Genomic DNA, 15,329 nt, shown 5'->3' on the forward strand with positions numbered 1-15,329 from the left:
GAACACATCCTGCAAAGACTGATTTCATTGTTTTTGTATCCTTTGACGAACTAATAACAAGAAATAAACAACAAAAGGGTAAATTATGACGTCCCATGATAAAATGGTAAATTATTTGTAACTATTTCTAAAATCTTTGAAAATGATCTGTAAGGTATAACTCTATTGTAAATAGATTTTAACCATATCTATATGTATAATAATAACCTACCTACATTAAACTATGATAAATCCATATCACAATCTTACGATTTGTCCACCTGCATAAAATTTAAATTGATTTCAAGATATTTTCGGAGAGGATCTATTTAATCTGGTTCAGTCTTCGCCTTTTTGCCATCGAACTGCGAGGTATCGTAAGGATCTGCACCGGTACGTAGTTGATGTCCCATGGACTCGCACAAAACGTCTTGTTTCCTCGTTCCGTTTTTCCCGATACCCATAATATTGGTTCTTCAAAATAAAGAGTGAATAGGCATCTCCTAGACAAGCACGCTTCATCACATTATCGCGTGTGATTGCGGTCAAGCAATAGTCTATAGATTAAAAAAAAAAAGATTTGATTTTCTTATTTACGATATGGAAACGGATAATCTATTTCCAGGAGGAGGGCAAAGAGTAACGAAAAAAAATGTAACCTTTCGGTGAAAAAAAAAAGAATTTTTAGATACCTTTGTTTTCACTTTGAACACAATATATCACTTATGTGCCAAATTTGTAATAAAAGTGCCAAAGCAAGCTGTAAACTCCAAAAAGAAATATGTACTACTCGTAAGAAAATTATGTATTTGTCATTATTATGATCACAAGTCGTTTTAAATTACAACATTATGAACTCTGTATAGATAAATAAAATATGTACATCGATTTGTTAAAAGGATTGTAAATAAATATACCAAAATGTAAAATATAAATATCTAAATCACTAAGAGGTAAAATGTAAAACTTATATGTGTTCTTATAACAAAAACAGATAAAATACCAATGTTAAAATATACAAATAAACAAAGCATTAAAATTGTGTTTGTTTTCAGTAAAGATAGTTCCTATTTCCGTACATAGAAAATTACTTGGCCGATTTTAATGACAATGAATTCAAAGCCTTGTTTAAGCCAATGTTTAAGGACTTGTTCTTCAGACAAAGTTCCCTACAAAACTTTTTTATGATAATGTGCACCAAATTATGGCACTGTATTTAAAATGTGTTTTTTTTTTTATTTAATTCAGACTGTGGAAAAAATGAGGAGGTCCTTAACTCAGTAGTAGTTTTTTTACTATAAAGCAAAAGTCACCAACGTAGAAAACCTTGGATCTCCGAGTTTTAGCTACCGATATGATATATTTTTTCAAAAAGGATTGCCCTTCTTGCAGCCCCTGGATGACGGCAGATCGGAATACAGGTCACCTCCTCTCGTTCTCTCGGGTGTCATACGAGGCGACTAAAATAATTTATCGGAGACCGGGCAGCAGCGTACTCTGTGATACTACTTCGTACTACTTTCAGTATTAGAAAGCAATTAATATTTCTGTATATTAATATAATTGTTTCATTACCTTACATGCTAACCGTTGAATACTATCTCATCAGGTGGACTAAGATGGTAGCGGCCTAACCTGTTTTTTTTATTTTTAAAACCGCATGGTACTACATTAAATCCATTTTAAATATCTACGCAGCATTTTATCGAAAAGCTAAAACACTTGGCGCCATGGCCTAAGAGCCTGCCGCCAGACCATACCACAGAAAGTTCAGAAAATTAATATTCCGAAACTGTCTTGCCGGGATCGAACCCGTGACCCCTAAATAAATAAATAATATATATTATTATTTTTACAGCGAACCATCCAAACACCTTGGATGTTTACTTCAGTCTTCTTGCAGAACTTGGTAAAGATAATTGCAACTGACGTCATCAGGGCTGATGTCTTAGAGCGTAATGACCCGTCTCAAACGGTTATTATCCTTATTAAGTAGTTTAATTATAACGGAAGAGTAAGGGTATCTTTATACTCATCAGGGTCAAGGCTTTCTGGGTTCCGATATAGTGACGTGCCGTCAGATATTTGTCTTCATGCATATTATCAAGGAAATTGGCATCAGTGGTGGTTTTGGTCCGGATTTTTGACAGTTTTTACATTACAAAGTAGGGATGGCTGGGTCCTAAAGTACAATATAGTAAAGAACTAAGATTTAGGCACTTATTTAGGCTTATAGATATTAAGATTATATTATTTAAAAAGGATGGAGATTTAGGAGAGAACATTGGCCAGAAGGCGGAGATAGCCAACAAGATAAAATTTTGAAATCCTTAAATCTAAGTCGAGAATAGATGTACATCAGTTATTAGGATCTTAACAATATAATATAATATATATATATATATATATATATATATATATATATAAATCATATTAATATATATATATATATTTAACTGGCACATATATATATATATATATATATATATATAAATTAATTGTCGTAAGGATGTAACATAGATGTAAATACCAGGATTAGGGGTTAGAGCAGAGTCATAATAGTAAATGTAGTCTCACAAAGAGCTAGTTCAACACTTTGTCTCACTGTCCAAAATGGGATTTTATATTTTAAACAGCCCCTCGTTGATCAACTTGTGAAATTAAGTAGGTACTTGGCAAGCCAATCTGTTTTGTGATTAAATAAAACATGTAATCTCGGTGATAGAAGTTAGGGTAGTACGTAGAACCTTGATTTATATGAGTATGTACCTACATAATGAAAGTTTATATGAGACATGAGTGAACCTAGGTATAATTAAAACAATAGCTCAGGTATGAATTTAGGAGGTTGTGATCTACGCTTACCCACCACAAAGGATATTTCGCCCGGGCGGGATGTTTTGCCCCAGGGACCCAGCTGTTCCAATGCCCGTCCTAACATTCTGCAAATATGAAAATTATATTATGTCTGAACTTTCCGTGATTTCATCTACATAAAATATTTAATTTATTCGCATGTTGTCTTTATTATACTGTATTATTTGTAACGGTATATGTAACGGTAACGACGTTTTGCAATCCTATCCTATATATATATATATATAATATTGTAAATGTAATGTGGTGGATGTTTGTTGATCCCTTAAGTAGTTCCCGAAGGACAATGGATTTTTTTTAACGAGCGAAGCTTTAGACTAAGTCTGAAGTCGCGGGCAGAAGCTAGTAACAACATAAATGATCATCAGTAAACATTAGAGGTATGAAACAAAAGCAATCATATTTTAGGATATGAAGTTCATATCGGAGATGTTATAGCTACTGCTTTGAAACAATTACTTTGGGAATTGAGAATTCCACCCGCCTGGAAGAAATACGAAGACACCCTGTCAAAGGAAACGTAATATACCTCCATTCGATTGAAATAGGTACTCATAATCGTAGTTTACGATCACACAACAATCACATACAACTATTTTTTCAAACTTGTCTTATTATGTTAACAATTCTACTTATTTTATAAATGTGAAAGTGTGGATGTTTGAAAAGACCTTTGAAAAAGTAATAGAAGATTACATAATAAAGAAATCCGAAGAAGTTGCATCTATAATAAAATGAAAGTTATCGTTCAGTTATCTAATTAATGCATAGTTGTAATACTTGTACAGCGTACTTTTTTTTTAAATAAACCGCAATCTTCACTCAACGCTTTATGGTGTCTAAAATCCGAAAAATAATAAGCTTCCCTCCCGTTAGTAGAATGCCCAATCTACAAACGATTTTGAGAAGAACCGACTTTGTACAACAACTAAAAGTAAGAAGTAAATATATATTACATGTTTGGGTCGGTGCCAAGTAAATTGTAATGTCTTTTATATAGGAGCAAGAAAAGTATCTAGTAATTTTCTACATTTTACTTGGCACTACTTAAAAATGTTGTAGAATATATTTATTTCTTAGCCTGTTCTTTTCTTTATAAACTTTTTTTCACGCTTTTAGTGGGTAGGTTTGCAATTATATCTAACTTATAATAGTTTTTCGTTTGCTTGAAGAGTTTCTCCCGGCACTTTACCATCAGCTCCTTTATACGATTAGACGATTTACATGCGATGCGCATAAATTGCTTAGGTACCTTCCATTGCAACCATAATCGATACGCAGTGTTATAAGCAGTTCCAGTGTAATACTTATTATTGTTTCGTTCCTATAGCCGACCGTGGTCTTCATCATCAGTTTGACGTGACTAAATGGTACTTTTCAAAAGAACAGTTTCATTAAAATATACCTACTCTTTACTTAATTAAAATTGGACCAACTTTGAGGTATGAGAACAACAAGAGCCAAACAAAACAAGAATCATCAAAATCGGTGTGTAATAGATGGAGTAATCGCATAACATTAAATATTTTGAGCAAGAAGATCGTTTGTGCGGAAAAAATACAAAAGCATACGAGGAACTGCTCGATAAATTCAACATAATATTTTACCGAAATTATCTTAAGCATGACGTCGGAAAAGCTGAAAGGTCTTCATTATTTCTTTGCATGTTCTTTTATTAAAGAAAACCTGCATTTATAAAGGAAATGAAAACATTTGTTGGTGGATTGCGTAACTGCAAGGTAAGCACGATAATGTTTTACCTAAAAGACTATTACTAACCAATCAATATATTACCTATATTAGAAATGAAATAAAATATGACCTATTCAAGGGCTTATATTTACCGAAGCGCTTTGCTTCACATAAATGCAGTTTTATTAAAATTTCGTTTACTACAAGCGGGACCGTAGCCCAATAGCGCGGAAAATAAAGGCATACGAATTTTCGTCATCATGCCAAACTCTTTAAATCGTTTGTAGTGGACTCGTGGCCATTTTCTGTCGGCAATTTTAAATTTTCTTTTCAATATCTTTTAACTTATCTTTTGATTCTAAAAAAATAATTTTGCCTAGAACATAGATTACTAGGTAAATTAAACTCCACTACTAGGTACATAAAAAGGTCCACCTCCTACAAGCTCCTACTTTTATGAATTTAGATTTAAGGATTTAACGTTAAAATTTTACTATCATTTATTTTTTATATTCGATTTTAGAAAAACATATATCTACTCCGTCCAATAAAAAAAAAAGGTTAGAACATTTAGCTTGCGTGCTCAACGCTCATACACTTTACCCGTAGGCAATAATTTCTACGCCGCAATTTAAATGGTACGCTTTGAGATTCTAAATTGTCCATTTCTAGTTGGTAGCCACTTTTTGTTTCCAAATTCCAAACATACATCATTAACAATGCTATTTCTGCGTTTTCTGTGGAGACAAAAATATTACTGAAGAATAAGATGACTTTGTGCAATATATATCGGTAGATTATAAAACTATATTATGGCAGAAAACAAAGGATCCAACAAGAAAGAAAATATTTTATCTCACTTCTTTTGAGTAATGTAACTTTCCAGAGTTTTCTCCGTGAAAAATAAATTCACACAACGTCAGCCGTATCCATATCAACGTGGTACCCTTCAAATAAACGTCGAATACAAATGTAGAGCTCAAACCTTATTTTGACGACCTCTGAAACCGGTGCTTTACAAGCGATGTGGGAATTGTATAAATGTTCTTGGACAAAAATTATAAACTAAACGAACATTGCTAAAGTGCATTATTAATATGTTAAAAAAAAAGTCCAATTCTCTTGGACCTGCCAGATTAATTTAAAGTAATAGGCGCTGGCTTCAGATGTGTTCACCAAACCACTAGACGTCGAATTTCTGCAACTTTCAAATTAAACAACAAAAACAACAATCGTTGATTAAAATGTTTGTTTTGTCATGTTACACTATAATTAGGCAGTTGTTCAACCGACAACGATGGACGTGTGATAAGTAGGGCTAGAATGTGGAAACAAGCTAGCAAGCTCGATTATAAGCGAGTTTTAGGGTTTCATAGTGGTGAGCGAGTAGTCCCTTTATCATATGTTTTGTCGATTAAAGACAAACTACGAGCAGTGAAACGATTCCTCGCCAGCCAGCAGTGTGAATGTCCAACGATAAACTAGTTGAAACATCTCTTTTTATTTACATGGAGTGTGTAACTATTGGAATTTCCATGAGCAAGAAAATAGTAAGTAATTTCCTCACCGTCTGCGGGCCAGCTGCCTATTTTAACGACGAATTAAACGATTCTTCTATCGCACATTAAGTCGATAATTTGTAGACAATTGACGTGCCCCACGGTTTTATTTTAGTCTAGTCTATGCATATGTTTATAATTCCCACGACAGTATCTATTTTATTATTTTTTGGTTTTTAGTACATTTATCTTAAACATTGCAATGTATGTTTAACATAAAACCGTTTAACTTAAAAAGTTTTTTTACCTATTTTTATTTTCTAGTTTTTAGTTTTTATTTCGCATTCTGTTTAATTCATTTAGTGCTTCATTATTGCAAGGTTTCTTGCCCGTTAGTTTATTGCAGTCCAACTCCTCTATACGTAGTCCCAGCAAAGATCTTACTCTACTAAGAGCCACGTAGGCAACCTTCTTCAAACAGTTTCGCACCTAAGTATACGACTGCGTGATCCACAGTGCTGCCCTGCATTTTATGTATTGTAGAAGCCCATGATAGTATTAAAGGCAACATTCTTCTTTCAGCCGTCCCGTAATTGTACTTAGCTGGAAACTGTATGGCTTTCGGGTGTATAAGATGTACTCCGTCTCTTGCGAAATCAATTCGGACGGAAGGTACATCTGTTGCATACATCTGAGTTCGACCAAATTGAGGCCAAACGATTTCGTTGATGTAGCCTATAGCGCCATTTACTAATCCCTTTGAAACGCCAATATTGGACCGTAGCATGACTTTTGCCCCCACAAATATTTGCAGTTCCGCTGGTAAACCCCCAGTTTTGTTGATATCAGCTGGTATTATAGTAGCTATATCCACCACCCTAACGCCACACAGTCCTCAACACGATACAAAATCTTGACTTGGGTGGTGGATTCAGGCTGGATTAATCAGATACCTAAATTACAGATTCAATTTCTAAATTTAAATCTTATTATTATACGCCATTTGGTGGCTGCGCCCATCTTAAATATTGAGGTTGTATAGTGCACTGTATTCTTCTTGTCAAGCCCTTTTATTTGATACCCATATTGGTGGGATTGATAAAAAATTATTATCAGCCATTTGGTAGCGGCGGCCATCTTAGATTTCAATTTTGCATAGTAAATTGTATTCTACTTGTTGAGACCTTTCATTTGATACCCATGTTGATGGTATTGATAAAACCTAAGTTATCCGCCATTTTGTAGAGGCCGCCATCTTCGATTTTAATTTTATATAGTACATTGTATTTTACTGGTTGAGCACTTTCATTTGATACCCATGTTGATGGGATCGATAAAACCTACGTTATCCGCCATTTTGTAGCGGCCGCCATCTTGTATTTAAATTTTTTATAGTATATTGTATTCTGCTTGTTGAGCCCTTTCATTTGATACCCATATTGATGGGATTGATAAAACCTACGTTATCCGCCATTTTGTAGCGGCGGCCATCTTGAATTTATAATGATAATGAATAAACATAATTGTATTGTCACCAAAATCCAAAGTGTATACAAAATTTCAGATTAATCGGTTGACAGGAAGAGGGTGAAATTTGAATTACTAAATTTGACCCAAGAATAACAAATAAAACAAACGGGGTGAGCTAAATAAAACCGTTAAAAAAAATTCAATTCTCTTGGACCTGCCAGATTAATTTAAAGTAATAGGCGCTGGCTTCAGATGTGTTCACCAAACAACTAGACGTCGAATTTCTGCAACTTTCAAATTCTTCACGCGAATCCTTACTACATTTACTAATATTACTAATAACACAGAGTATTTGTTTCTTTGTCCTTTCTTTACGCCATAACTAAGCTATCAAATATATTGATTTGTATCAATCAAAAATTACATTGGGTACTTGTTGTGCCTAAACAACAAACGAGATTGGAAAAGACCGCAATAAACGCAGCTATTTACCCACCACTCATCGGAAATAATCTGACGAACTCAAACTAGGAAGGTCTAAGTTCACTGCAGTAGTGATCCTGTAACCAACTTCAGAGTCCATCATTAGATCATTGGTTGTGGATATGGTAACCGAAATAAGGTACACAGGCATGCCAAACTTGAGCAAAATCGCATGCCTGCAACGGTTTTACCTAACAATGGATTACAAACTTTAAACAGGAAAGATAGGTACCGAATGCGGCAAAATTAATAATATTGCAATTATTTTAATTAGATCAATGTGTGGTGAGTGTGTCAACGTTGTCATAATTTATTATAGTCAGATGAAATATATTCCAATGGAACACGTTATTACAATTGAATAAAATCTTTCAGTTGACATAATCCTATATCAACGATAGGATTACCTTTAGTGCAATTAGTATATCATTTAAGTACTATCTATAAATACTTAAAGGAGTGTTTTATCGAAGGAACAGAATATCTTTTTAATAAATTATTAATTTCCACCTAGGTAATTACTACATAATTAAGGTATATAGATAAATGTCATCGTATATCTTTCATCTTTAAGCCGTAGCCGTAGCCGTAAAGAGCCTTGATTCTGTATTAGATATATTCTAATAGTAAAAAGCCTCAAAAGAACATCATACCAAAACCTACCTTCAACCTCAAATTGCGTTGTTAAATTATCAGAAATTTTATAAAAGTCCTTATACATTAGAAAGAAAGATGCAAAATTTTGATCTCCAAAATCGATACTTCTGTCTTGTGTCATTCTTGTTTTTCTTTCGTGGGCAAATCCCCATAAATAATCCGCCTGGTGATACGGTTACGGGAACGCTTTTTTTGTATTTTATCGCAATACTTTTTGACACACCTACAGCTGCAAAGTCATAAAACACGGAAATCGTTAAAATAATACTAAGGAAAGATATATCTCAAAATATTCCGGAGATATTTTTCCTTAGGAAAAATCCGTAAGAGCACAAGCAGTTGGAAAGTCCATAACTTTGCTTACTTCATTGTTTACTTTATCTATACAAATTCTTAAAAACAGCTTAGTTCCTTATTTTCCGAGACGCTATAAATTGACAAAATGTTCCTCTCCACTTTCGTATTCGTTTGTCCTTTGTTACGTTGAATAATAAAACCGAAGAATAGACAACGTAACGCGTAAAAACATAGCCTTTAACCCTCTAGAAATAAGAGTTGTATTTCATGAAAACTGTCCAAGCTTTAGATCGTACAAACTAGTGTGCTTGGATTGCGGTTTTATAGAAAAACAAATAGTCGGCCGATATTGGCAACTGTCCGTCCCTACTCGAGAATTCCCTTGTACTTTGATACAATGTATTTGTATAGAAGGTATCGTTGATATATCATATACCTATGTTGTTGGAGACTTTTAAATATTATATGATGATTTTCTACTTTTATTATAACGAAATATACAATATCATTAACCACACATTAATTTCATTAACAATGCACCAAAACCCAAAAAGATGTACGGTATTGGGTATTCCTGTACCCACCAGGTGTAGGTACCTACCTACAAGCTGGGATTTAGGGAATAGGGGCATAGACGTTATCCAGCCCCTTGTCTAGGAGAGCACGGTAAGTCCAATTATTATCGTTAATATAACTACTGACCCTGTGTATACATTGGTTTTAGTTATTTTTATTTCATTTTATATAATAATAAAAGGGTAATCAAAACTATGTGTTATTTTACTAAAAAAGTAACTAAATGGGAGAATCTTAATTTTTAAATGGGGTTACTAGTTTCGGTGGAAATTTGAAAGGACTTTATTGGCACGTTCCAAAACCGGTTTTTTACAGTTTATCAATCATCGTGAAAAATAAGAGAAAAAAACCATTATGTCCAATATGTGCATAGCAAAAAATCTGAATTAATAGAGATTGGAAACTAAAAATATATTTTCTAATAAGCGCTGTTTTATAGAAACAGCAATATAACTCATATAAAAACAAAGTTAATTATGCGATCCAACTCAAATATCAAATATTTATTAAATTTTATCCTAATCTAGACAGGAGATTTGCAAACACAGCTTAATTTTCTAATTCTTAATTTTCTTATTTTATAGGTACTCGTATATACAATACGCTCTTTATTGTTCTCAGAAATGGCACTTAAAGTTACACGAGATTCATAGTCCTACGTAAAGGGTTCGTAAATTCTGGCTTACCTCAACCCGAAGGGTACATAAACCACTTGGCATCTTAATATATATACTCACGTCTCACAGAGCCGAACTTGAAAATTAATTAATTTTAGCCTGTAGGCACTAAATTGAAACTATATACTTATTATTAAGAGTAATTATGGCTCATTGTGAATTACGTTCTTAAATTAAGAAACGCAATGGAAAAATATAGCGAATTTTCCAAATTCATATTTTACTACCTATATTCTTAACTCCGACTGAGTTTCTTGACGGCTTCTAGTAGTTAGTCTTAGTAGTAGAAGTAATTAGTCGGGAGTGTCTTAGCTTTGTTTGCCGAAAATAGGTCCAAGATGGCCGCCGACACAAAATGGCGGATTACATATTTTGTCACAACTCCCTCAATATGGATATCAAAGGGCTTGATTAGAAGAATACAATACACTATAACGAATTTCAAATCAAAGCGTAAAATGGCGTATTACCTTCCTCAATATTGGTATTAAATGACATTTAGAATAATGTACACTATATTGCAAGTCAGTGGTTTTTAAATTTTTATATTTTTCTATCAAGTAGAGAACGGCAATAAATTTAGCTGTTGCTTTTTTCAAGAACCAGAATCTTACAATTTAACAGCATCCATCTAATATTCTATCTTGTGTGCAGATGAAAGCCGAGTTGATTGCTTCAATGTATCTTTGTTCAGAGAGATTCAGATACAAAATTATAAATGCTAACACCAGAGTTTCGTTTAGCATTTTCTTTAAACGACTCAGCTGAGCAATTCTCTGTTTGCGCCGTCATCTAATATTTAGAAGACAAGGGGCAAAAAGGTTACCCAAGAAATTGAGCGTATTACCAGCCACTGATTAAATTAGCCACATACGAAAGCTTTCACACACTGCGTAGGGATGAAACTAATCGTAGAATTGATTCTCTCAAGCTGCACAAACTAGTTTTGGAATTAATTAAGGTTTAATCTATACCTACTAGCTAGCGCGTTTTGATTTAATTTAATATGTCAATTCGAGTATAATCTAAAGGATGATTACCAACTTAATGAAGAAGGATAAATTATCCGAATAATAATTCATCGTTATTATGCTCGTAACTAGCTATGCCTGCGACTTTGTCCGCCCGCTTTTTCTTTCTTCCACTATTTCACACGATAAACCCCGAGCATCCGCATTACATCGCTCGCCTGTGCTGTATTAATTAATGGTCTTGATGATTAACGGTCAAAGTAGACTTATATTAAAAATAGCTTAATTTACTAGTTATAAGCTTGAAAAGTTGTTATTAATACTAACTACGGACAGACACTTAAATTGTATTTGTTTGTATTGATTTGTTAGCTTCTTTCTGTTGTTAGTTATGATATGTGCAGTTGGAACATCTGCCAACCTGCATTAAAGCAGCGTGGTACCCAGCAGTGGGACACCAACGAGGAGGATAGTGGGTTTATATTTTTTTTTAAATCTTAATACTTAGTTAGTTTAATTACTTTCGTATTTCATAGTTTATCTCATTTCTAGTTTTCTTTATCAGACCGATAATCTACTTCGAAAATTCATTATTAAAATAAATATACTGCCGTATAAAAATTTATATGAATGTTGTATCAACTATGAATCACTCTTGCATACTATGTGCTACAACTGCTTTCCAGTCGCACAAATAGTAGGTAAGTACCATCATCAGCTCTATATGAATGAATTTTAGGGGACCATTTCGGATATCCCTTTAATTAATAATTAACTAATAATAATTATGCAAATACGTCCATAGTAAATGACAGAGTTATGCACGCACATAAGAGTACTTACCTTCTCGTAAAAAACACCCGTATTGATAATCTTCTCCTTTTTGAAGGAAGTCTTCGGTTAAAAAACAAGATAAGGTTGCCAATTCTCTGACTACTAGCTTTAATTTGTTCAGCCTTTCTTCATACATAATTATTTTTTGCTTCTTTTTTTTGTTGTTTATTTGAGTTGTTTATTATTTTTTTTTTTTTTGCTCTTTTTAATTTTATACAGCTATTTATATCATTCCAAGCAAACTTCGTACCGTGGATCTTTTTTTTATCAATGTTATATTTTAATACTTATTTTCCTATTCCGGTCTAAGAGAAATCCAAAAAATCAAATATCATAAAAATTGGTCCAGCCAGAGCTACAAATGGTGTAACTAACACAACTTTCTTATATATATATAGCTATATAGATATATCGAACTCGAATCAGGCAACTTCAATGCCTTTTCTGGGTGTGTTTTTACTAAATAAATAAATAAATAACTTACACGACCAAATCTGTCTCGACTCTTAAACATTCCTTTAAAATTATGGCGTTAAAAGTACCAGCGCAGCAAGAAACCCCGTTCAATATTCAGCGAAATGAAGTTGAAACTTAATTTAGCTTTATCACCCTTAATAATCACAAGGCGTTTTTATTGTTCCGTAGGATTCATAACAGTTTATTTTCGTTGCTCCATTTCGGTTTGGTGGGATTTAACGATTATACCACAATATGTTATGGGTTTGATGGCATAAGATGCTCTGCAAAACTCGAAGGATGGACAACGCCAGTTTACTGTTTTCCAGCCTAGTACCGCCAATATGGGTGTCGGAGGCCGATGCGTGGCTCAATATTGTAGGCATGTTCTTCATCATGATCTGATGATACGGTTGCGGGTACTCTTGTAAACATTTAGGTACACTAAAGAACTATACAGCGAACGACGGGTTTGGTGCGGCGGTGTGACTACCGAGTACCGACCATCCCATACGGAGCTTACAACTCAGCTGCGTGGCGGGCACCAATCCTACTCTCGAATATGACAACTGATCACCCCCGCCAGACCAACTCCATCAAGGTAATAATAATTAAGTCAATTGAGTGACTCAATTAACCAATACTACAAAACCTGATTCGCCAATAGATAACTAGATGGCGTTGTTAATAATAAAATCTTTAATTTGAATCTCCGACATGGATATGAAATAAAAGGGCTTGATAATAAAGAATACAATACACTACGAAACAATACAATACAATACATTATAAAACGAATAAATACAAAAGTACAGCTATACAGTAAATAGCTTTATTTAATTCTTAACATCATTTTCTTATAAGAATAACTCTAGCGTTAGAGGCAGATGATGGGTCGAAGGAAGCCACTGGATTTAAGCAGCACTAGACCGTGGCAATTGGAACTCATATCAATAATATTTTTTTTTATTTTTGAACGTATAGCTCTCAGTGCTCTCATGCATGGATGCAGATGAAATACTGACACGTAATTCTCCGATGCAGAGGAGTAGTAGAGCAACGCGCAGCATACCTTGGCTCCCCAGCATCACTCCCTGAAGCATCTGAAGCCCTAGGCGGCATACGAAGCTTCTGGAGTGAGCTCGGATGGCTGGAGTACCAGTGGTACTACGTACAACGGAAGGTTCCAGCCGACCAAGTACGGAGACAAGCCCAGGGAAAAAAAGAAGAAGGAGCTCTCAGAGCAGTCCGGCAGTTATGTTACCCACAATGCCTGGACCGACTGAACAGCTCCAGCTACTGAGAAGAATGGCAATGTCTTACAGCTCACTCACTGTAACCGAATTGCGAGCAAAAAAAAAAGTGCCGGGTCTCAAAGACCCAACGTCTATGACGCCGGGTTACATTGACTACAATCCCACTTGGTACTAAGATGAGATGTAGTCCAAGATGTAATTGTACCGGAACGCCTGAATCAAGTAACTACAATTAGCCAAGGCCGAAACCACCAGAAAAAAGCAATAGTTATGAATGCTAAATTGGCCCTGGTTGGGATCAAGCCCGAATTCTCCCACTGTTTAGACCTTAGAGGTCACCACTGTGAGGTAGGAATTTATATACATGTTGAAGGAATTCATTTACATAGAAAATGGAAAATTAAATTAAAGACACTTTGCTACCAGCGTAGAACTTAAGCGCCATTCAGAATCCAATTAACCCTACGATAATTACGATAAGAAGGTACCATTTATGAATATGCCTACACAATTTATTACATTTTGCATGCATCCTTCAAAATAGAATTCGGCACGCAATCCTATTTAGTGTGTAAATTATGCTATAAAAAATATTATACGACGAAGCCTTCTTAGTGATTTGCACAGAATATCTCCAAGGCAAGTAATGAATCATGCAATATTCCAATTTGCCCGGAGTTAAAAAGAAAGTAATTTTTTTCATCAGAGATAACGAGTGCTATAATATTACTATGGCTTCGTAAATTGCAATTTTCTTAACAGAAATTCAATGATTGGACGAAAGAAGGCGTTACTTTGAGGAAATCCATGATATATTATGTAAATGAAGTTTAATTTGCTATACTCCGCGTAAAGCAGGAGAATATGTATCCTTATATATTATCCTTATACTCCAAACCAAACAGATCTTCGGCAATGTACCCTCTACGCACGTTCGCTCCGAAACCGGAGTATCCTCAGAAGATGTTGACTTTACAATGAATAATTGTTAAGTGAAATTATTGTTAGAAATTTAATGAGATTACCTATTTGCTTTATAGTCTCTGTACTTAATCAATTTGTTTAATCGTTAGCGGCTACCCGCGTTCTTCATTCGCGTTTATTAGGGTTTTTACAAATGTCATGGGAACTGTTTGGGGTATAAAATAGGCTATGTTACTCGCCGTCCTTTCAACTAACTATAGGCCAAGAAAGTCAAGTTTATTAATTAGTCGCTTAGGAAGGGCATTAGGAAGGAAAAACAAATACACTCTCATATTTAAAATATTACTCAGGATTATTCCTAAAATCAAATGCCTCTCTGACCTGGCCTCTTATAGGAAATACCCACAACGCTGCTTCAATCCGTAATTAATTATAATAAAATGATATTTCTTTATTTTCGTTTTGGGATCATTCACATAAATGAACCTTTTTAAAGTATTAATAAATCTGGTCAAGTGCGTCTTGGGCTACGCGCAATAGGCAATAGTCCCATAGTTGCCAGTTAGTATTATAGGAGTATCAAATAAAAAGCCACCGTCTAGGCTTTTTATTTGATGCTCTGAAAACATTTCCAGTTGAACCAATGTACAATGTTATCTGAACCACAGTATACCACACGAA

The sequence above is a fragment of the Pararge aegeria genome, chromosome 8 (genome assembly GCF_905163445.1).
Source record: "Pararge aegeria chromosome 8, ilParAegt1.1, whole genome shotgun sequence".
NCBI lineage: Eukaryota > Metazoa > Arthropoda > Insecta > Lepidoptera > Nymphalidae > Pararge > Pararge aegeria.